This window comes from Equus quagga, chromosome 11 (genome assembly GCF_021613505.1).
Source record: "Equus quagga isolate Etosha38 chromosome 11, UCLA_HA_Equagga_1.0, whole genome shotgun sequence".
NCBI lineage: Eukaryota > Metazoa > Chordata > Mammalia > Perissodactyla > Equidae > Equus > Equus quagga.
The window spans coordinates 998,612-1,022,530 of NC_060277.1; the positions used below are offsets into that span (position 1 = coordinate 998,612).

Sequence of the window (23,919 nt, forward strand, 5' to 3'; positions counted from 1 at the left end):
AGCTGGGCTCCGCGAGGCCAGGACCAAGCTGGAGAGAGGGTCAGTGCGTCATCGTTCCGTGCGTGGCCCACCCCGCCCCTGGTCTTCCGCTCTCGCTCCCTCTGGCGTTGGAGCGGCCTCCCGCTTCTCCCTTAGCCCCGTCCTCATCTCAGGCTGTGGTTCTCATAGCCTGGTTCCTTTTGGTTCCTGTTCTCAAACTCCTCCTCTGGTAGTTGCACAGACAACTGTGACGTGGTGATTTGTAATACGAAATAGATATTTTGTCTTCGACCCGTTTCTGGCACAGAGCCACTGAAACTCTTGGAATTTTCCATGTTGAGAGCCATAAAAGTGTCTTTTGTGGTGACAAAACGGGTGACAATTGGACCGCACCTAAGGCTGGAGGCTGGTTGCCTGGAGAACCAACCATGAATAGAGTGTTAGAGATCTCAGTCCCACCTGCTGATTCCTGGGGAGGCGAGAGACGCTGCAGCTTGAATCAATTGCCAATGGCCAATGATTTAATCAATCATCCGTATGTAAAGGAGCCTCCATAAAAACACAAAATGACGGGGTTTAGAGAAGTTCCCGGTTGGTGAACATGTGAGGTTTGGGGAGAGTGGTGCACCTGGAGAGGGCATGGAAGCTAGATGCCGTCTCCCCATATCTTGCCCCATGCATCTTTCCATCTGGCTCTTCCTGAGTTATGTCCTTTTATAATAAACCAGTAATCCAGTGAGTAACATGTTTCTCTGAGTTCTGCACAAGAATTGAACCCAAGGAGGGAGCCATGGGAACCTCCAGTCTACAACCAGCTGGTCAGAAGCACAGGTGACAACCTGGATATGTGATTGGTATCTGAAGTGTGTGGATCGGGGTGGACCGCCTTGTAGGATTGAGTCTTTAATCCATGGGATCTCATGCTATCTTGGGTAGATAGTGTCAGAATTGTAGGAGATCCAGCTGGTGTCAGAACATTGCTTGGTGGTGTGGAAAACCCCCACACATTAGAATTATTTGCAGTCAGAATCTTAACAACCCAGATTTGTTTCAGTACTGGAGTCCATGTTGGGCTTTGCCATTCCCTCCTCGGGAACCAGATCCTGACCTGACAGCTGGGTCCTGCTCTTGGCTGAAGTCCTGCCTGCCTGCCAGACCCAGAGGATTGCTCCTTCACAGTCTCTCCACCACTGTGATCAACTCCTATTTACTAAGCTCAATATTCTTGGGTCTTAGTCTTCAAATATTGTCCTTTCTCTAAAAAAGGGGACTCTTCCAGTGCTGGCCACCTTATCTGTTCTCTAAGTACCTGTCCTACACCAGTGGTCAGAACTACCTCCTGGTCACCATCCCTTCTGATCCTGGCTCCGCCGTCCTCGGTGCCTCTTCCACGTCTTTGCTTGGAGAGAATGATGGCGTTTGCCTCACAGAGTGGTGAGGATGCAATAAGTTAACATGAGTAGAGTGCAGAACCCTGACGCAGAGCGTTTGATACGTCTTAGCTTTATTATGTTAGAAGATTTCTCTCCAAGCACTGTTATCTCCAGTGGCCTCAGACCAGGGTCCAACTGCAGGGATGGACGAAGGTGGACAGGGGCCAGCTCTGGAGCTGCTGCTTCCAGGAAATCTCCAGGAAATCATGGATGGCATAGCAGCCCTCCTACCAGGCCAGGCTAAGCTGTGATGTTCGCTAGGTTGGGAGGGTTACATGCATTTTCAACTTATGATATTTTCAACTTACCATGGGTTTATCAGGATGTAACCCCATTGTAAGTCAAGGCAGATCTGTATGGCCATCCCCATAACCACGGCTCTGTGTTGAAGCCTGACAGGAAAGATGAGGTGGGAATGGTTTTCCTAAGTGTAAAGAGACACAGTTACGTGGTGTTTGTGGTTCCATGATAATCATTCCTGATTCATTTTGTTCTGTTTACAGTCTTTTAATCCTTTCAGATGTGTGCCTAAATTTCTTGTGCTGAATTAGAAAAATAAAAAGTTGCCACGGGAATATTCTAAAAATGGGCAGGAATGATCCTTTAAGTGCATACTAAGCACAATTAGAAGTCACACAATGCAAGTGACAAGAATTGGAAATGACAAAGAAGCCCGTCAAGTGGAAAAATTCCCAGTTAATTCTGATCTTCCCATGGTGCCAGGTCTGAGACAGCACCAGAAATAGCAGCAGGTCCTGGAAGCTAAGCTCGCAGCCTGAATGGGACGCGGAGATGGGAGGAAACAGCGATGAGGCGGCCGGCTATGCCTCACCCCTTTCAGCCGCTCTTGTGTACACAGGAAGCAGCAGCAGGCCTGTCATCATTCAGGACAAAGGATGATGATGTAAAGAGAGTCCGAAACACAAAGATCTCCAATAATCATCTGTAAGTCATGCAAACCGCCCATCTGACACTTCATCTGATTTATCTTTTGAACTTCAACTTCTCATGGTGTAATTTCCTTGGCCGTGTACCCCCTTCTGTTCCCTGAGAATGAGACACACTTTCTTGTTAATCAGGGTCCAGAGGTCAGTCTGATGAGGCTGGAATCCGTCCCCCAGGGACATCGCAGCTATTATTTTAAGGCCTTTTCTGACTTGGCTCAAGGACAAAATTTTGAACTGGTTCTAAATCCACTTTAAACACCAAAAAAGGGAAGGTCTTCGAAGAGAGAGATTTTTGTTTGGTTTACTTTTTTCCTTTTTTACAAAAACAACAAACATTGAAGCAGGTTAAACAAGGGGCCTTAATGTCCCTTTGAGATCACGTGCACTCTGAGACTCTAAACGTCGCCTGTCCCGTGCCCTCACTTGACGCTGGTGTTGGCACAGATAACACACTTAAGCTGCTGGTACTGCTGAGCTTTTCTTATCTGTAATTGCTTCAGCCACTTTTTTTTATTTATTTATTTTTTAAAAATTTTATTTTTTTCCTTTTTCTTCCCAAAGCCCCCTGATACATAGTTGTGTATTCTTCACTGTGGGTCCTTCTAGTTGTGGCATGTGGGACGCCGCCTCAGAGTGGTTTGATGAGCAGTGCCATGTCCGCGCCCAGGATTCGAACCAACGAAACACTGGGCCGCCAGCAGCGGAGCGCGTGAACTTAACCACTTGGCTGCGGGGCCGGCCCCCTTCAGCCACTTTTTTTAAACTTACATTTTCTCTTATGTTTTGGGACATTTTTCACTAAAGACCAAATAAGTTAATAATAAGTTGAACGTTTTGAAGCTCTCTTTATAAGGATTATTCAGTTCTAAAGAATTGCTTTTTCTTTATATGCATCTTTTTAGAATTTTCGGTGTACCCTGACCAGTTACCTTTGTAACTGTGCATCCACGTGGAATCACCTGGTATACGTATACTTTTAGCATCTGAGTCCTTGCAGAGCGATTTTCTGGATCACTTTTATTCACTCCTTTGAGAACTGAACACGGGCAGCCCTTGTTGTGCGCACGTCGTGTTCACGGAACACTGAACCGTGAAACGCGAGGGCTGCCATGGGCTTTCTTTAAACCTCATCAGGATTCAAACACCACTTTTGGGGACTGGATTACCTTCGTATTCTGATAGCAGTGGCATTTTTCTCGAAGATTATGGAGAAGTTACTCAGACTGCCTCTAACAAGCGTACGTTTCCTCTGTTGATACCTGCCTCGGCGCGCAGGACAGACACGACGGCCCCTGTGCAGTTCAGGACCCCACCAGGTGGTTCAGCTGGAATCTGGCTCCTGGTCAAGCTCTTCCCAGTGTTCACAAGAGCGGGGATAGCCCTCTGAGTGCCCTTTTGTGCAGCTGACTTCTTCCAAGGAGCCTGGCCAGCCCACGCCGCCACCCCAGGCGGCCTGTGCATCTAAATCAGGGAATGGGTGAGGCTCTGGGGCAAAATTCCTCCACATCCGTGGACCTAGAAAACTAGAAAACAAGTTCCTTGCTCCTCAAAGGTAGTAATGGGACAGGCATGTAACACCAGTTCTGTGCATCACTTACTAGTTCTGCCCTGTGGGAAGGACACAATTCCACGTCCCTCACTTCTGATGATCTGTCACCCGTGGTGCTCTGTACGTCCACATTTCCACTGATGTTATAAGATTATGAGGATTTCCGTATGTTCTAAGATGGCATAGCTTCTCTCCACTATGTTTCTCACTTCCTTCTAAACTCTCAGTGGAAGTCAAAATCCACATTTCTACAAAAGTCCATTTGAGGCAATCTAGGCTTCTTCTGCCTCACTCCCAACAGTGCCCCCAGCCGCTGCTGGGCTCTGGGGCCACTTGCTCATCTTCAGGGGTTGTCACAGCTGCACGCCACTTCCAGGCACCGAAATCTGCATTGATTTCTTACTGCTGCTATAGCAATCACCACAGAGCCAGTGGATTAAAACAACACAAATGTGTTACCACCCAGCTCTGCAGGTCAGAAGCCCTAAAATCAAGCTGTCAGCAGGGCTGCGCTCCTCCTGGAGGCTCCAGGAGAGAATTGGTTTCCTCCTCTTTTCCAGCTTCTAGCGGCCACCCACGTTCCTTCATCCTCAGAGCCAGCAGCGTGGCATCTTCCGATCTCGTCTCGCTCTCTGTGTGCGGCTCCCATCACCACGCCTCCTTGTGACTTTCACATCCCTGCTTCCCTCTTCCAGGAACCCTGTGACGATGTTGGGTCCACCCAGATAATCCATTCTGGCTCCCCATCTCGCCGTCTCAAGCCCACAGGTGTTGGGGATTAGCAGTAGAAGTAATTGGGAGTCCATTATTCCATCTACCCCAGCCACTTTTAAGATGTCACTAGATTTCTCATCTTCAGTAAAAACAAAATACTAAGTGACATTGGAATTTTGAAGTCAGGTGACGCAGAACTATCAAAGCTACTGATTCCCAGGATTATTTACAAGTTATCGTGTTTTGGAAACATCCAGACAAAAACTCTGGCAGAAATTAAGAGTTGGCTGATCCATCGCTCACTTCTAACCCTCTTGTCCCCTTATTGCCTCCACAGAAAAGGCCACACTCCCTGGACCAAGTGACACAGTTCTTGCCAACGAGATAAGTAAAAATCCGCTGGGAACTTTTGGGAAATTTGGCTTGCATCATTAAAAAGGACTTATATCTTCCCTTTTTTGGATACTGACCTGATAATTGGAGCTTCAGCAGCCATGTTGTAATCATGAGAGAAAGGCCGGGCTAGGGAATCTCAGACGTGCAGGCCCTGCCATTGCTGAGCTACTGAAACAGCCCCAGCAGCCGCCCCAGCAACTTCCTGTTACGTGAGAACAAGTGAGCTCACCTTGTTCCACCCACTGCATTCAGGGTCTCTCTTCCTTACAGCTGGGCAAATAGAATAGCAGTTTAAAGAAGTACCTACCTAACCCTAAGTGCCACATCCCCAGAGGCCATGTGTAGGCCTAATGAACATTTTAATGGATGATGACTTTATGCTATTACTTGATAATTTTTAGACTTATTAATGGACATTTTCAGACTTATTAATGGAACCCCCCCACCCCCACCTTGAGTCAAACCAATAACTCAAACCCACAGACCAGAAATACATTGTTGGCTAATATAATCTGGCTGAGGAAACCTTGCCAAGTACTTTTCTTTTTAAAAACATCTCCTATTTTTATGTTTGATCCTAGCCCCTGCTTGTCCTTATTTCTGTAATAAAAAATCTTTTTCTGTCTCTGTTTACACTGGACTTGGTTTACTTATTTTCTTACCATTGTTTTTCTCGGGTCATCAAGTTTTGGTCCTTTCAGTCCTGAGATGTCAAGGTTCTGTGTCACTGGAGAAGCAGAAAGGTCTGTTTTTAAAGGCTGACACCCCTTCTCTCAGAGGGGCTTTCTGAAAGGATTGAGTGGCGCACCAGGGGTGCGAATGGCAGGCAAGCCCCTTAGCTCCTGCTCCCCCAGCGGCAGCCGGTTTCCATGGAGCATGGACTGCAGGCTCATGGACGGATGTGCACGCTGACTTCTGAAGACCCCACGGCCAGAGGCTGGGTGGTCTGCGTGGTTTATGTAGAATTGTGTGCATTGTGGGACGCTTGAGCGGGAGCCTGAGAAACAGACAGAAGGTGAGAGAGGGGTTCAGTCGTCAGCCAGTGTGCACAGAAGTTTTAATCATAAACGTCTTCAGTCCTGTCTCAAACACGTTAGTTAAACTGTGAGAGTTCTTCCTAATGTAAGTCTCGTGATGCTAGAAAACGCATGAAAAATTTTAGAATTTCAGCCCTGTTTCCAGCAGACACACTTCAGAGCTATTCATGTATATACATATGTATGTATATATTTTTAAAAATCGGCCCTGAGCTAACATGTGTTGCCAATCTTCCTCTTTCTTTTTCTTCTTCCCAAAGCCCCCAATACATAGTTGTATATTCTAGTTGCAGGTCCTTCTAGTTGACATATTTTTTTAAATTTTAAAATGCCACAGATTTTAAAAGCACCATCAATTTAAATATAGCTCTTTTTTGTTTTTGGTGGAGGGAAAAAACCCAAACTACATTAATTGGACAAACCAATTCTTACACAGCCTACTTTCAGAAAGATTTAAAGTATGAAGGGTGAGAATTTTAGTCTTGAAGGAAAACTGCAGTTCTTGTGGCTGCACCAGAGAGCTCTGGGCTCAGATTCCTCATTTCGAATGTGAGGAATGTGAGCTATGGTGTTGGGGGGTGGGTTGATGGGGGCTGCCAGAGAGAAATGCCGAGAGAATTATGAGAAAGGAAAGGTCAGATCACACTTGCTCAATATTTACAACAGATTTAGGACTTGGGTGTCTTCAGGGAACCGTAAGAATTTCCTGAGTACGTTTTACTTGTCCCTGTTTATTTGAAGAAAAACGGAACCTGCCCCTGGCAATATTATGAAAAGATGAAAACATTATAGCTTATAAAGGAAAAGGCCCAGGAAATCTGGAACGTGAGTTTGGGTTCCAAATTAGAGTTAATTTGTGATGCGACAGCACCACGTTATTTCAGCTTGCTGGTGCACAGTATTCTCTTTTGCAAAATGAGCCTGGATAGACTCCTGATAGCCCGTGAGGCACCTGAGCCGTGGGGAGCGCAGAGCTGTGTTTCTTTGGGATCATCCGTGAGTTGGGGGCAGGGGTGAGATGGGGGGTCTGAGCCACGCCCATCTGCGTCTGTTGTTGGCGCTCCCCAACCAGTTCTGACAACTTTCCTTCCACCCTTCACACCAACAGCTTAACTCACAAGCTGCAACCCTTCCACCAGCAAACTCCTGGACTTTGTCAAGGTAAAGCGCCATTTTTATTGTAGTATTTATGCATTTTGCATGCTACTGTTTTTATGAGGTTATATCCATTTTTTTACATGTCACTGCTGACGTCGTTGAGTGCTTTGTCCCAGCCATGTTTCTCGTGTACGCCCCGTGGCTGTCATCCCGTGATCTTGCAGGGCACAGGGATTTTTAGGGATGCTACATTGTGTGACAGCAAAACTGACCCTGTGGCGTTTTAGACTGTGGTCCTGGGCGACATCACACACCAGTGATGAGTGTAGATACGGAAGAGGCCTGGTTGAGTCCAGGGGCACTCCACCCCTGACAGACAGAGGAGAGGAGGAGCTGGCAAAGGAGGTGAGATAGGAGGAAGCGCGAGAGACCAGGGTGTTCTAGAAGCCAAGAGAAGAGAGTGTTTCAAGGAAAGTCTTCATCAACGCCCAGTGCTGCAGAGAGGTCAAGACAGAAGAGCAATGACTGAGAAGGGACCAGAATTCAGTGACATAGAGGTCTTAGAGATTTTGATAAGCGCAGTTTGGGTGGAATAGTGGGGATAAGCCTAATTGGAGAAGGTTTATAGAAAAAAGGAAGAGAAGAATGTATTTTTTAAATAATCATAGAGTAAATTTTATTTGATGTTAACACAAGTCTTTTTCAAGTAAGCTCTGTCATTAACGTGCACATTTATTTCTTGTATGGTGTCTTATAGGTTGGGATTTACTTATAATTTTTAAAGATTATCATGGAGTTCCCACTACGTGCCTGACAGTGGGATAGAAGCAGTGTGCTTAAGAGAGCAGATGCTAGAATTGAGACAGACTTGATTGTGAATTCTGGTTCCACCACTCCCCAGCTGTTTGAAGTAAGCCTCGCTCTTCAGATGTCTAAAGTGGGGTTAAGATGCTATCTCAGGGGGCTGGCCCCGTGGCCGAGTGGTTGAGTTCACACTCCACCTCGGCAGCCTGGGTTTCGCTGGTTTGGAGTAGCGGACATGGCACTACTCATCAGGCCATGCTGAGGCGGGGTCCCACATAGCACAGCCAGAGGGACCTACAACTAGAATATACAACTATGTACTGAGGCTTTGGGGAGAAGAAGAAGAAGAAGAAAAGAAGAAGAAGATTGGCAACAGATGTTAGTTCAGGGCCAATCTTTTAAAAAAAAAGATCCTCTATCAGTGGTCAGTGTCAGGATTAGGTAAGAAATGTTTAGCATCTCGTTGACACACAGGTTGGCTCATAAATGTTATTATCAATATTTTTTTTACAGTGATGTATAGTAAAATTTGGCCTCAAGTTTACAATGAAGTTAGGGAGAAAAGGCAGATGCAAAAAAATTAAGTATGTATCGACAAGTATAGTCAAAGTGACCATGGAAAGTGAGACTTAAAGTGGAACATGAGAGGAAGAGCTCTGAGAAGGACTCACTAACACCCGCCTCTCTGCCTGGTGCTGATGCCGTACGCACAGTCTCTTGTTTCATCCTCACAACCGTGCCGTGACCGGGCGTTTCTCCTGGGGGAGCTGGAGACAGGCTGGCAGTGCTCGTGTCCAGTCCTTACGCAGTGGTGACAGAGCAGCAGAGAGGCGTGGTGGCTGGCCTCTCTGCTCTCCGCCATATGCAAATGCCAGCCAGGAAGACAAAACCAAACCCATGGCAGGCAAAGCCTCATTTTAGCCTGAGACTTCATCTAAAGAACTACATCTGAGCAACAAACCCAAGAGACACTGGTTGCACATTCTTCCCTTTGACCTTTTCTTCTGGTAGAGTTAATTGTGTGCCAAAATGGGTTCAAGGAAAGGTGAGAGAGAGGACAGACAGGAAGGGAATGGTCAGCAAGTGCATATCAAGCAGTGATTGTGCTCACGGGAGGGTGGTTACACCCACTAAGGTGTCTGCTTCCTGACCCGTGGGCCCAGGGTTTATTCCTCGGGGGCTGTGATGCGCAGCCCTGCCTCCTGTGTGGTCCCTGCTGGGATAACCAACAGGCGGGCGGACATTGGATTTTAGGTCTCCAAGCTGGCAGAGCCTCTTACTCAAGCTGGTAGGGCACCGGCAGCTGGCATCCTGTGGGGTACGGTCTGAGCAGTGGCCCAAATCGCGGTCCACTAATTGGCCAATATGGGTCCTTAAAGTGCTTCCTTAAGAGGACAGGAGAGCTTAGCTGGAAGAGACGTGCTGTGTTCTGGGCATCACGCGAGCTGATGGTAAAGCGTCGGCAGAGTCACTCAGCCTCCTTGCCTCCTCTCGGTTGGGAAAGGCTGTGACCTTGAAGGGCAAACGCAAGACAGATAAGCTTTGACGGGTGGAGAGAAAATGAGACCTGAGTCTTTGTAGACCTCTGTGGGACTTTGAAGGAGAGTCTTGTTGGAGAGATGTATTATATTCCTAGGGCTGTCGTAACAAGTTACCACAAACAGGGGGCCCCAAAACAGCAGAAATTTATTCTCCCACAGTACTGGGGGCTGGAAGTCTGAGACCAAGATGTTAGCAGCGTTGGTTCCCTCTGGGCGTCCTGAGAGAGACGTGTTCCACGCCGTTCTCCCAGCCTCCGGTGCTTGCTGGCAGTCCTTAGTGTTCCTTGGCTTGTAGATGCGCCCTTCAATCTCTGCCTCCGTCTTCACAGGCTCTCTTCCCTGTGTCTCTGTCTCTGTGTCCCTCCCCTCTTCTTATGAGGACACCAGTCATACTGGACTAAAGGCTCACCCCACTCCAGGATGACCGCAGGGAAACTTAATCACATCTGCAATAACCCCACTTCCAAATAAGGTCACACCCTGAGGTTCCAGAAAGGACATGAATTTGGGGGGTACACTAGCCAACCCAGCGCAGAGAGGAGCATGAAACCATCAGGTGTCACTGTCTGGGGAGAGGATGGCGGGACGGGAGAGGGGGCTGAAGGCTTGGAGGACTCAGGATACCAGTGACGCAGGCGGCCTTGTAACAGGAAGCAGACGTCTGAGTCGGGACACTGAGGAGATTTTAAAGAAGGACTGTTTAGAAGGAGTGGCAGGGTTAAGTAGAAACAAACAAACCGAACACCGAGAGGCTGGTGAGGAACCCCAGAGGCAGCGAGAGCAGGGCGCCGTCTTCACAAAGGCGCTCCGTGGACTCTGGCCTCCGCCGGCTTCTCTGCGGGCGACCTGCTCCTGACGCCTCTCTGATCCTGCCCCGGGAACCCTCTGGCTTGGTGATGTGGCTGCCTAGGGACTCTGCCTGGCATTCAGGCGGGCACAACCTGGACATGGGCGAGCTCCTGCCAGTGCCACCCGGAAGAAGATGGTGGAAGCCAGGACGCCCGCTTCATGCTTCTTCCAAGCAGACTGCTCTGCCGGGTATTTCAGAAGATGCTGAGGACTGAGCACCAGCCGACGATGGCAGCGGCCTCTTCAACACCTCGTCCTTGTTTTGGCTTTTCACTTCCTTCTCCTTCGCTCTCCCCGCCTCTCCTTCCTGCTCTCTGAGATACGTTCCCAGATAAACCACGTGCACACGAGATTCCCTTCAGACTCTTCTTTAAGGGAAAGCGACCACTCGAAGTCGAGGCTAAGCGACCACTCCGAAGTCAGCAGGTACAGGTGACTGAGGGTCACTGGGAAGAGAGACAGACAGACAGACAGACAGACAGAGAGCTGAAGCTGAGGAAAACAAGCTGTTTCTTCTGAGGAAGAATGCAGTCCTGCCGACCCTCAGGCCAGCAGGCACCGGGGAGGCGAGATCCACAGCCACACAGACGTCCTCCGGCACCCGTGTCCCCTGTCAGAGCCGTGTAGGGCTGAACCACTTCCCAGAGGGAGAGGAGGGTCCCCTTGGGGGAGTGGTCTTGGACGTCAGCCTCCCAGGGTGCAGAACAGGTGGGAAGGTGGACAGTGCACCTGGAAGCAACAGAATTTCCAGCACAGAGAGGCCCATTCACGGATCAGTTTCTCTCCGGCTGACCGTGGGTCTTACACAACTGGCTGCAGCATCGCCGCGCTTCACACGGCCGCCTTCTCAAAGAAGTGGATGCTTCCAAGATGCGGTGGCTCTTCCGACCACACAGGACTAACTCGTCTGCTGCACCGATTATTTTCATTTCTCACGGCTAAGCACGCAGGTCGCACATACTCGGTCATCGTCTGGATTAAGCAGCCTGGTGCGGCAGGAAACCTGTGAGCTGGGTTCCTCCCCTGGTTCAAATCCCAGCTCTGCTACTGACAGGGATTGGGCCCCTCAGTGAACTTCCTAATCTCTCTGAGTCTCAGCTTGCTCATCTGCAAAATGGGGTTAAAATAGCAGCCCCATATCACAGAGTTTTGTGAGAATTTAATAGAATAAAATGTAAACGGTGGCTGTATTTCCTAATTACCACTTCAATTTTCTTCTTACATCCATAGATGTTGACCAATGTTATTAACAATTTATACAGAATTGGTGTAATAGTCTCAGAAATCTAAACATTTTTCTAAATATCTGAGGATTTTTCTTAAAGTGATAGTTGGATGAACTGTAATATTTTGTCATTCTTCCGTCTTCTTGCTCTTAACTGTATAAAATATCCTAGAGTTAATTGTAAGTGACAAACGAGCTAGCTGTTTCTCAACCGCATTCAGACTTCAATGGTCTTTAAATTGGCCTTAAATTAAAACCAACAGTGATGAGGTAATTTATGCTCCAACTCTGGGCGACAGTTTATCCGGCTGCTGACAGCAATGAATCACCGAGGGAAAGGCCCACATTTCTGGGCTGCTGGCGGCTTTTACTTAATCTCTGAGTCGGCTGGGCTGCATTCAGGTTCCCTGGAAAACGACCCCTGCCTGGAAGCCGGGCTCCTCGGCCGAGAGGCAACGGTTCTCTGTGAATCCCTGAGCTCTGCGTCGATGGAAGCGCATGCTTTCTCTGAGGTGTAACTCATATTCTGGTATCCAAGAATTTGTGGCTGTGAAACCTAACATGTAGTTCTTTCTTGTCCTTTGAGGAAAATCTACTGATTTCTTCTGGAGTCATGGTGCTATGCAATGAAATGTCCCTCTCCTGCCTTATAAACTATTGTTTCCTCTTATTTTTCTCTCTTTCCCAAATAGGATTTCTTTGTTGAGTGTGAATGAAGATACAAGAAAAAGAGAATTTAACGAAAAGAAAAACATGGTTACAAATTTATGATAATACTAGCCTTATTTTTTTTTTTAAAAAAAAAGGTAAATAATGAAGTTGAAGAAATTGGATAATGAGAAAAAATCAGATGTATTGTGAAAATAATAATGTCTATGCTTTCTCTCTGGATCATGTAGTTGTTAAGCCCTATATTTAATTTGTTGACTATTTTGTGGTTATTGCTCTGTTTATAAAAATGATTGCCAGTTCCAGCTCTCACTCAGGGGAGCGAGCCCGAGGGCACTGAGCAGCCAGGCACTAATCCTAAGGCTGTGTTTGAACATGAGAGCCAGGCTCCTTAGAGGGACTCAGGTGTTACAACCCAGGCTGAAGCCACAACAGAATTAGAAACATATCCTACATGGAAACTTTTTTCTCAGGGGCATACATTTTGAACCTGTTTTCAGTGAACAGAGCAAGAAGGAGCTATGAAATGCACCTGGGGAATTTCAGTTGAGGAGACGTGAAGGGGTTCATGGAAGGAAGCAAGTTAACAGATGAATCAAGTCTTTCCTTTGAAAAAAGAAGCCAGGAAAGCCGTGCCCGGGCTGGGCTTTGGGGATATCCTTGCCTTTAGGACTCCGTCAAGGGGGATTTTTAGTCATAGGTCCTTGGGAAAATGACCAGTCTACTCCTTGCCCCACACTTCTCCTTGTTGCTAGGCAAGTGTCTGCCCGCCGTGGAATCATTGAGGCCCATCCTCCTGCTCCTGGAACGTGAAGCCCCTCCGGGAGGAGGCTGGGTTTAGGGAAGTGCTCGCTCACCCTTAGGGTGCAAGTGCAGGCCGGGCACCTGACAGCGAGCTTCTACTTGCATTTGCATCCTAGGCGCCTCGCTGGCCTCTTCCTAGCCTTGACCCTGAGAGGTACCCAGTGTGTGGGAGAGGTCTGAGCTTTAGGCAACGCAGTGGTTGGGGTGTCCCCCAGGCACGTGCAGAGATGTGAGAGCACTTGGGGCTGCATGGGCTCTAGCAGAGAAAGTGCTACTTGCTATGCCTCAACCTCAACTGTGCAAAGAGACAATTTACTCCTCTGACTGAAATGCACCTAAAATGCCAAAATGTGCCTGTGACTGGTCAGATCCCAGAGGCAGCCCAGGCTGGGCTGCCAAGCAGCTGAGAATGTGGGTTCCCAGAGCTGTCTCATTTGACCGTTTCTCGGGTGGCTTACAGATGGCCAGGTGGTCTTCTAGTAGATTCTCTCTGGCCTGTCCTCTCCAATTCTGACCTTCTACCTGCACTCTAGGGGTCCCAAGACCTTCCACCTGTCCTTTTAGGTGATCTGGCCGTGACCGTTGACATTCCTGTGATCACAGTGCCAAACGCAGGTTCCCAGCGGGCTGTGCCTTCCTCAGTGCAGCGGCACGAGGCTGTTCCTGGAAGAGTTCTGGCACCAGGCGTCTCGACTTCTTGGATTTTGCATATGTAGACAAAGCTTTTCCTTATGACTCCCAGATACAGCTCCTTCCTATCTGCTCCCGACCCACCTGCCTTGCACCTCTGTTTATTGCTGCCTCTGCCCTGCCCTCCCCAGGCAACAGGCCCTGTGCATCCACAGACAGTGCCCCCTCCAGCTCCAACTCTCCAGAGCAACTAATTCAGCACCTGGGACTTGGAATGTGTCCCCACAAGAATTCCTAAATGAATGAATGAGTGGGTAATTGAATTTATAACTTTCAAAAGGAAGTCAAAGAAATTTTAGCTTCTAATTGGACAGAAAGGTACTTTTCTGGGTGCTCAAGCTTCTCTTTTCTGGCCAAAGTGCTACACTGGGCAGACGTTGTGGTAACTGAGGGATGGCCAGAGGGAGCACGAAGACGGATCCAGAAACGAGACATCATCATGAGTCAAACTTAGGCGCTTATTTAGAGGATCCAGGGTAATGCCAGAGTTAGTAATGAGGTGGACCAGACAGTTACAAAAGCACAGTGTGAAGAAATAATTGATAGTTGGGATCTTGTTGCTTTACAATGTCAGTTGGCAAATTGTATTTGTATTGGCTAAGATCCTTAGACTCTACCATTGCAAATACATTGCAGAGTTTCTATGATTTGGAACAGTGCAATCATGGTGTCGAGTCAGGAGTATCACGATGTGGTGGGGAGACCCCTCAGCGTGCCCCCCAGCCACTGTCTGCTTGGTTGTTTCCAATGAGGCATTTAGGTTATAGATCAAGTTTTGTTGCAGAAAACAAACAGAGCAAGCTAAGCAATGCCTAAGATTCTCCAATCTCTAAAATGTTATGATTTTATACTTTCAAATGGTTTTACAAAACACACAATTGTTCAGTGCTCTTTTCTTGAGGAAAAAAGAAAGATCCAAACGTACATCTCCCCGTGAACATAATTTAAACACTTAAATGTAACTGGCTATATGTTCAATGATTCATTTGAAAACATTAATTTTAATTAATATCTGTCACCAAGAGCTCAAAATGTATGAGCTATTTGATTTAACACAATACCTACATTTTTCTCAAAAGCAAAACAGAAAAATGTTTTGCTAGAAACTCCACAGCACGATGATGTTCTCGTCACAGTTTGCGCAACAGCGTTTTGTCGGGTCTGGTGAGAGGGGTTGATCCTACAGCCCTGAGAGCCACAGACGCCTCTGCTGAAAACCCTGCTGGGAAAAGTGGGGAGCCGGTGGCCCACCGGCGCAGGTACAGAAGCGAGGGAAGGTGCCTGGTTCTTCCACTGTAATCGTCCTTCCACCACCAGCTCATCCGTGGGGCCAGGAGGAGGTGCGGGGAAGACGCTGACTTACCTATGCATCACACACACGTTGAAACCCACCAGTTCCCCTGGCCCTCTGCCATCCGTATTTCCCAGCACTCCCAGCTTGAAACAGGCTGAGCTCACCTCAGATGCAGAAGGAGGAAAGAGAGTTTGGCACTGACTTACAGAAAAGCACCTGATGAAAATGTAATTCCTTTTGCTTTGCAAATATATAAAAATTGTGTATGTGAAAAATTCTTCGTGGTCTCCTGAGCATTAAGTTCCAATGATACACAGCACGCTACTTTCTTTGGTTCACAGAAGTGTGTTAAAAATGAGATTTTGCGCCTCTCTGAGCTGGTTTAATAATGAGGAAGACGGTCAGGCTTGGCTTTTCTCTGTTTTAAGCTAACACAGTTTCTGATAAAAACAAACCAAACTTCCCTTTTCCTCTTTCATAGCTTTGGATCCTCCCAGAATACCTATCCTCTCAGATTAGGGAGGGCTGCGTTTGAGGTTGCCCCGTGCAGGCGAAACGAACCTCTGATGGTTTGACGTATCAGGGGAGCGCTGAGGGCTTTGTGTTCACAATCACCAAGCAAAGATCTTTACGTGGAGTGAGGTCTCCTTATTGGAACCACAATCATCTGTTCTTGTCTATCTCTGCTTGACCGTAATCAGAGGGAGCCTGGGCTGCGCATACACTCTGTGGGAAAATTTGCCCTGAAATCCCAGAAAGTCCAAAGATGAGTCATCTGGTATATGGCTGCCGTGCCACATGAATCTGTGGTCAATCTGGTGTTATCTGGTGTGTTGATCAGAGTGCACATGAGGGTGGGTAGGAGGTGGCAGATGTGGGAAGAAGGGAATTTGATGGATGACAGTTCACAAAACAAGGCAGGAACAGCCCTGAACCCGTGGTTCAACCGACTCTGCGTCTGCCGTGCGAGGGGCTCCATGCTGGTAGCTACAGGCTCAAGGAAATGAACTGCTAACTTCCGAAGCACCGAGGCTGGGCAGAGTTCTCCCTGAATAATAAAAACTTTACAGCACCACCAGCGTTGACTTGAGACAGTTGGATGAGTGCCCAGAGGAAAACTGAATCAATTTATACACTTTCCCAGCTAGCCTAGACCACCCCGAGTAGACAGCAAAACCCCTCCTTGAGAAAAACCACACATGCTCCTCCATCTTCCTGACTTATTTGTATTTTCTATCGACTTTCTTGATAAGTTTGGTTTCTTCATCCTTTATCACAAGCTTTCTTTCCCCCTTCATTTCTCTTGCAGAGTAAAAGAGAATTAGGAGGAAAAGGAATATCTCAACTTTTCCTTAAGACACAGCCCTAAAGCTGGTTTTTGAAAAAGGCAAGAGTTTGTCAACTTCATGAAAAAGAATTTTTTTCCGAGTCTTTGCCAGGTTTTTTTGTTTTGTCTTGGGTGAGTGTGTATAACGATAGAGAAGGACTTCACACGAGCTTGCAAGGTCGCTGGTTTGGGTGGGAGGATATCGTGCTTTTTCCCCGACTTCTGAGTGGGGTGTGCAGTCCACAGCCCTGGGAAGGAGGAAAGCGAGCTGGAACAGACAGAATGACACGCACGCCTTTGTGTAAGCTCTGTGACTCTCAGCAGTTACTCATTCAGCTCCAGGTCATCTCTCAAAACTGCTCAGGTATTTCCTTCTTAGGCAGACTCCTTCCACACACACTCCCTACTCTCTCACCCCCAACCCCCAAAGTATCACTTCCCTATGGTATTGCTAGACTTTGTGAGTATTTCAATGTATTGAGACCATCGATTTGCATGTGTTTACCTGCGTCTCTCTCTCTTCTACCAGTGTGTGAACCCGACAGAGAACAGATGCTATTTCACCTGCAGCCCTGCACCCATTGAGAACGGCAGATGGAAGAGGCAAAATAAATGTATTAATCAACATGGTGGGAGTCATTTTGAAATGGACGTAGGCAGCCCGAGGAATTTACTGTTCTCTGAGTGCAGGATCTATCTCCCCGATATTTTATTTATTTTCTGGCCCAGTAAGGTTCCCTCAAAGCCAGTTCCTGCCTATTGTGAAATGTCCTCCTCATGAGCTACTTCCCCTTCCATCCTGTTAACACATATGGACACACAGTTCAGACAGAATGTTGCTTTGTGGATTCTAGGCAGTGATGGGGAAATGAAAATACCGTATTGCATTAATCCTAAAAAAATCTTTTTTTCACCTTTGAGTTGAAATTAGGGAGTATTTGACAATCAGTGCCATCTTACACTTATGATTGGCAGTGCTTTTTGCTTTGTGAATGGTACCTAAAATAATGCATCTTTCAGTGATGATGTCTTAGATTTGTTCAAACGTGGCACTTATGAGAGAAGTTCTACTGGTGCCCAGCCCTGCCATGGCACATGGTGAATTCTGGATATGCTCCACAAGCTACGTTAAAAACATACCAAAAACAGGCTTTGCCAGAATAGAGTGAGAGGGTCAAACTTGAAGGATCAGAGCGCAGGGTTCACAAGATGGTCATTGTTAATGTCTGGCATCTGGCCTGCTACATGCCTGGCACAAATATGTTTAATAAGTAAAAGTAGTTACTAACAGCGTTTGAGTCTTCAGTCTGTGTTAACCACTGTGTTCCACTATGTTAAGTGCTTTTCATATACGAGTTCATCTAATTCTCGGGGCATCACTTTGAGTGGGTTCAAATAGGATCCCCATTTTTCAGATGCACAAAGTGAGCCTGAGGGTAGATATGTAATGTGCCCTGGGTGCCATAGTAAGCGATGGAGCTGCGACTGGACCCCAGGTCTATCTCACTTCAAAGGCCAGGTTCTTGTGCTCCAGGCAATGCTTTCTCCCAGTGGATACGACTTTGAATAAATGTCATTTCTACTGATCTTAATGGCCATTTGCTTGGTCAGAGTTGTCAGTTCTCAACTGTCTTTTCAAATTGTCCACTTTCTGATCATTTTTCTGGGCCCCATAGTCTCTACTGGCCATTAAATGACCATCTTAGATTTGATACTTAGATGGATATTGCTGATTTGTAATAAACAATCCAATGGAAAAATATTTAATGATCATAGGCAAAACCCTATCACAAGCAAAAACCCTCTAATAGGCATTTGTGACTGTGACGGTGCTGGACCTCACAAGTGCAATATTGTGGAGGTAAAAGGAAATTTTGCAAGTAGAAGAAAAAGATGCAATCTCCATTTTGTAGGATAGTCATCCTTGAGGTCATTGAGAGAAAATTAAGTTCAACGGGCTGAGACCTGTTTTCTCCAACACCGAGAATCCCAAGAATAATCTTAAGAAATTATTGAAGGCTTTCACTTTGGGTACAAAAGGCTCTGTTGGACCAGTCACCTCTTTCTCTTTCTGTTCATTGCAGAGGTCAGAACTAGGCGTGGTGAAGTGGACGCTGTGCTGGGCCTTGAAGAGGACGGCCTGGACCAAACGTGTGTGCGCGTTGCAGTCACACGGAGGGCTTGTGCAAACGTAGAGCTGCTGGTGTGTTAGGTCTGTGATGGGCCCTGAGAATTTGCATTTAAAACAAATTCACGGAGGCTGCTGAAGCTCCCTCTGAGGACCATGGGCCTCCCCGGTGGAAGACCTGGGGCTGAATCCCAGATTCCTCGCTTTACTAGCTGTGACTGAGGGAATTTAGTTATCTGAGTCTCGGCTCCTTCTCTGTAAACTGAACTGTAAACTCCCTGTTTATCCATTTTGTTAGACTTGTGTGAAAAGGAAATAAAATAATATATTTGCAAATTACTCAAAAGCTGACTGTTATTATCACTAAGATTATTGTGAAAGAAGCTGTAGATTTTTGTCACCCCAGAGAGGAGCCGGCAGAACCTGTGAGTTCCACAAGGCCTGGGGGAATGATTCAGAGAATTCAAAGTGAATGTGGCACCCCGAAGTGTGGACACTGAGGCGTTGGGAACCAGCACAGAACATGAGTGGAAAGAACACAGTTTTGCTGTCCTCCAAGCCTGCACACGTGTGTTCCAATCCTGGCTCCACGGGACCTGAGTCTGTTTCCCATCTGGAAAATGGAGATGAGGGACCCGCCTTGCAGGCTTGTTGTGGAGCCTGTACCCCAGACAATGAATTTAAAGAGCTGGCACAGTGCCTGGCACTCAGTAACATTCAATAAATAGAGCTCCTAACAAAGATTCCAGCTGTGTTAACAAAGCCACGTCCCCATGAGGTGGCCAGCTCCCTGAGCCTGGAGGACGATATTGCAACAATGCTGCTCAGAAAGAGCAACTGGACTCACTGACCTCCACGGTCCCTTCCAAATGAGATTCTAATGTCAGCACAAAGCAAATGGAGCTGGTCAGTTGCCTGCAAGCAGGACTGTTTTCCTCCGTCTTTTCCTATGACTGACAGCCATACCACTCATTTTGTTGCCATGATTTGCTGCGTAATCATTAAGCATTGGTTTTTGGAATTCCCTAGCAGGCGGGGCCCTAACAATAGGAAAATTGGAATTACGTGAAGATCGGTGCACAGAGCTCTTCATCTTCCCCCTGGATTATGTGACAATTGGATCCAGTCTAAACCAGAGCATGCATGACAGTGCGTGAGCCTTTAGAGCGAATGCCAGAGAAGCCTCAGCAATCTGCTCGGGGTGGGTGGAAGTTCCAGGCTTGCAAAACCCTGCAGTTAACAGAAGCAACAACTGGAACACAATTGCTGACCAAGTGGTGGAACCTGATTTCATGTCATGGGGCTGGAATGCAGCTTGTGGCGCCATGTTGGACAGACTTTCCTTTTATACCTCGTGCAGATTAGAGGTCATCCACCCAGGCTGTGTGTCCTCCTGCACGTTACACGGACCAATGCTTTGCCTATTGGAGTTGATATCACAAGTGATACAGATGGGCAGGGTGAGACAGAAGCAAGCCTGTTTCAGTGACAGCAAGTGATCAACTCAACAAAAATTGGAGAGAATTTGCTCAGCTTCTCTCTTTCTCTTCCTGACTGGGTTCCAGTAGCCTGAGTGGGTCACAGGACAGTGAGGGAAAGGCATTTAAATCTGGATCTGACAGCATTAGGTGGCTCTCTTGATGCTCCTTGCCAGCAAATATGGAAAATGTAATTCTTTACATGACTGTCTAATATTTCATTTTTTCCCTCATTTTAAGTTAGGAGTGAAATGTCTTTGAATTTTATTTTTTTCTCATGGAACTACCTCCTATGACTTCAGGATAATGCACTATCTATTTTTTAGACAATTTTTTTCCTTATTCACGGTAAACTTCTGACTTTTCTGCCCTGCATTCTGCTTCCGGGTCTAAGTACTTTTTTCTCATGTCTCCAATGTCTCCGCCTCCAGGGCTCTGACTTCCTTTCCATGTGATTCGCTGCAGCTTCCAGGGTGACTGTCAGACGCACAGTCCCTGGGGTCTCCCCCTCGGATGAGCTCTGGTTACATTCTCCCTCAGCCCCTCCCCAGCAAGGCCACGTCTTACACTTGGTCACCACTCAGATCTGCTCCACTCCCAGCATGGCAAAGCCTGCAATCCCCTCCTTCTCTCGCCGCCCCTCTCCTTTCCTTTCCTCTCTGTTGGAAACTCTAGCCCATGACCAGGCCACCTACTCCCTCACCTGAATTTGGTTTCATTGCTCCTGCAGCTCTCTGAACTCATGGGTCAATTGCTCCAACGCAGTGCCACGGACGACCCCCTCTGCCCTGGCTCTCAGATCCCTCTCCCCTTTCCATGCTTGCTGGTTCCCCTGAGAATACTGCAAGGACTCCTACTGGGTCTCCCTGTCTCCCAGCCTGCTCTGCTTTAATCTGTCCTAGTTACGCTTTCTAGAACGATCATCCTGATTTAAAGACTCCACAAGTGCTTGTGGGACTCCTCTCCTCCAAACACCTGCTTTTTCTTCCATGTCTTGCTCATGTCCTGTCTCATCTCTCCCTGAAAAATACCATCTGTTTTCTTTAAAGTCCATCTCAGATAACATCTCCAGTTTCTCTAACCTCACTTCACCTCTCCTCAGTGTTATATTTCTGCACTGGCTGCAACGGTTCGTAGATTTGTTTCACTTTCTCTGCAATGGGCTTTGGATTTAGAGAGAGATCTGGGCTAAGGTGCCAGCTCTAGGATTGACCAGTTGTGTGATCTTGGGCAAATCTTTGTGCTTTGTGGAGGCCGAGTCCCCCACTCCGTGGCGGGGGGTGATACTGTCCCCTCGTGGGCTTGTTGTGAGTGGTCAATGGCATGAGTCGCCTGCCATAGAATAGCCACTCAAGAAATATTACTCTCCCCTTCTGCCCCATTCCCTGTCCTTGAGGTGGAGGTCTGTCCTCCCCATCTTGGACTCTGTGAAAGGTCAGCAGTGTGTGGCCCTTAGCTGGCCACCAATAGACATTTACTGAGTCCACGTGTCCATATCATCTGTCTTTTCTTCCTGCCAAAATTTGGAGTTCCAGAGAAAGCTCATTCTTCATATGCAGCCAATGCTGCTTAATTTTGGTAAGTTTAAAGCAGATTATTCTTTATATGTTGAGCAGACACTTAGATTACCCTAGTGCTGATAATTCTGTCTTCTCCACTGAGAAAGCCATGTGGCTATGTGCACTGTGTTCTGCCTGGAGTTAAGGAGACAATTATTTTGTGAAAAACTCAGTCATAGGAATGAGATCTGAGAAGCTTCCCCGTCAGGTTGTCGACTCAGCGTGATCCATGTGGTTATGACCAATGGCGGTGCTCCCCCAGGTGCAGAGCTGCCATGAAATGAGCTGGAGCGCGGGTTCCCATCCTTGTATTGGAGGGTTCCCCTTACAAAATCCGGTGGCACTGCAGAATTCCTGGCAAAGCAAGTGCGTCTTTCAGCAAAAGCCAGGCTCCCAGCCGCATGTTTGCCAGCGGCATCACCATGTCGTAGAAAGATCACTCACTCAAAACTCCGCTCCACTGCGCAGTCACTGCAGAACCTCGTGCCAATTACGTGGGCCTCTTCCATCTTCAGCGGGTGGCAATACCTGCACCACCATTGCTTGAGGATTGAATGGCGCACACGGGGTGGGGAGGCACCCAGTAGCGCGCACGGCAGGTACAGAGGGAGCAATTAGCAATTGTCAGTTTGAATATCAGAGAGCAAAGAGAAATTTCTCAAGAAAGCAAGACCCAGCTGCTCACGTTGCAGGCACACAATAGTACACACTGTGCTGTCATTGACAACCTATGAGTCTGAGGGATGGTTTTTAATGTGTCAACTTGACCAAGCTTTGGTGCCAAGAGGTTAGGTCAAACACCAGTCTAACGTTGCCGAGAAAGTATATTTTAGATATGATTAACATTTGCATCAGTCGTCTTCGAACAAAGTCAATTACCCTTCATAATGTGGGTGGGCCTCATCCAACCAGTTGAAGGCCTTAAGAGAAAAGGACTGAGGTCCCCCGAGAAAGGGGCAATCCTGCCTCCAGACTGCCTTCAGACTAGAGCTGCAACATCAGTCCTTCCCTAGGTCTCCAGCCTGCTCCAGTACCAGGGACTATAACTCATCTTTGTGTCCTCAGTACCCAGCAAAGAGCCAGATCCACAGTAAACACTCACACTGGTTGAACTGGAAAAGAACAGCTCACATTCATACGTTATCTTGTAGAAAAGGTGGCCTCCCATACTGTTCAATTAACTCATTCCTCTACCTAGTTATTCACTCATCAAACATTTCGGGGGGAGCCTATTTGCTATTGCTGTGCTTGACACTGACGGTGCCGAGGGATGAGACAGGAGACCTTCTCTTGAGACACTCGGTGGTGGGTGGGGCGGGAGTGGGAATGGACGAGCAGATGCACAGACGGAGGGTTAAATCGGGGGCGGGGAACCAGTGTGTGCAGGTGAGAGAGCCCGAGAGCTGACGTAAGGCAGGGGCAGCGGGCAGAGAGAGGAAGGGCAGATTCAAGAGAGATTTGGGGGTGGGAACAGTGGGAAGTGAGAGGGCAGCAGTCTCCGTGCCTGCCGGTTCTGGCTGAGGTGTCTGGGAAGATGGAGGAGCAGAATTTCTCATTGTCTTATCTGATCCTCACATTCCTCAGCTTCAGGAAACACAACGCCCTCCTTTTAGGGATGCAGACATCAGGGCTGAGAGGGCAGCAATATGGCCCCAAACCTCACCAGTCAGGAGCCAGCAGAGCTGGTATTAGACCCAAGCCCGTGCTGCTCTGGCTGCAATGTCCGCTCTCCAGACCCCGCAAGGCTGCCTGCCAGACTCCCTGGGCAACGAGGGGTGAGGAGGGGCCCCGGGAGACCCGGCTATTTCTGCGTGGAGCAGTTTCACTCTCGCAAGCCATCAGGTGGCTGACCTGCCCCCGTCCTCTCTGACCCCACAGCGGCACTTTGTAGATGACCCGGGCATCGCTCGCTTCCTTTCCCACTCACTGCAAAGAGCCGAGAGACTGGCTCAGCTGTCAGCTGCCTGTCCTGCATGGAAAGGGAGGGACGTCTATTGGGAGTTCTGGAGGGAGAACATTAATTGGTAAAAATGAAAGCACATTTTCTCTGAAGGCCTGAGGCCATCCTATTTTCCCCTCAGAGGTGCCCAATTCTCATGTGAGAATCGTGCTGCCTCTCTGGTAAATGACAGTCCTGGGCTCCTGGCCCTTTACAGCCCGCCCGTCTCCCTGCTCGCCAAGCTGGCCGCAGGGGCCAACTCAGGAGGCCCAGGGCCAGCCTCAGAGAAGCAGCTGGAGCCTCCTGGCCTGTGGCAGCAGCTGCTAAGGAGGGTCGCTCTCACCCTCTGAGACGACGATGCGGAGCACAAACCACTGCCAGCCTCCACACCCTCTTTGCGCTCCCTCGGCTCTCTCTTGTCTTGGCCCCTAGGTCAGGGCCACCCACAGCCTGCTGACC

General features: G+C 48.0%; 1 long non-coding RNA gene across 3 annotated transcripts in view; it reads right to left on the reverse strand.

Annotated features, from left to right (window-relative positions):
• Positions 1–8,273: 8,273 nt before the first annotated feature.
• LOC124247374 (uncharacterized) overlaps positions 8,274–23,919 on the reverse strand; it is a 26,969-nt gene continuing 11,323 nt past the window's right edge. For 2 of the 3 annotated variants that reach the window (XR_006890706.1, XR_006890708.1), the window contains one exon: positions 8,274–16,624. This is a non-coding gene — a long non-coding RNA (uncharacterized LOC124247374). The remainder of the gene's footprint in view (positions 16,625–23,919) is intronic. The other variant, XR_006890707.1, reaches the window with a different exon arrangement.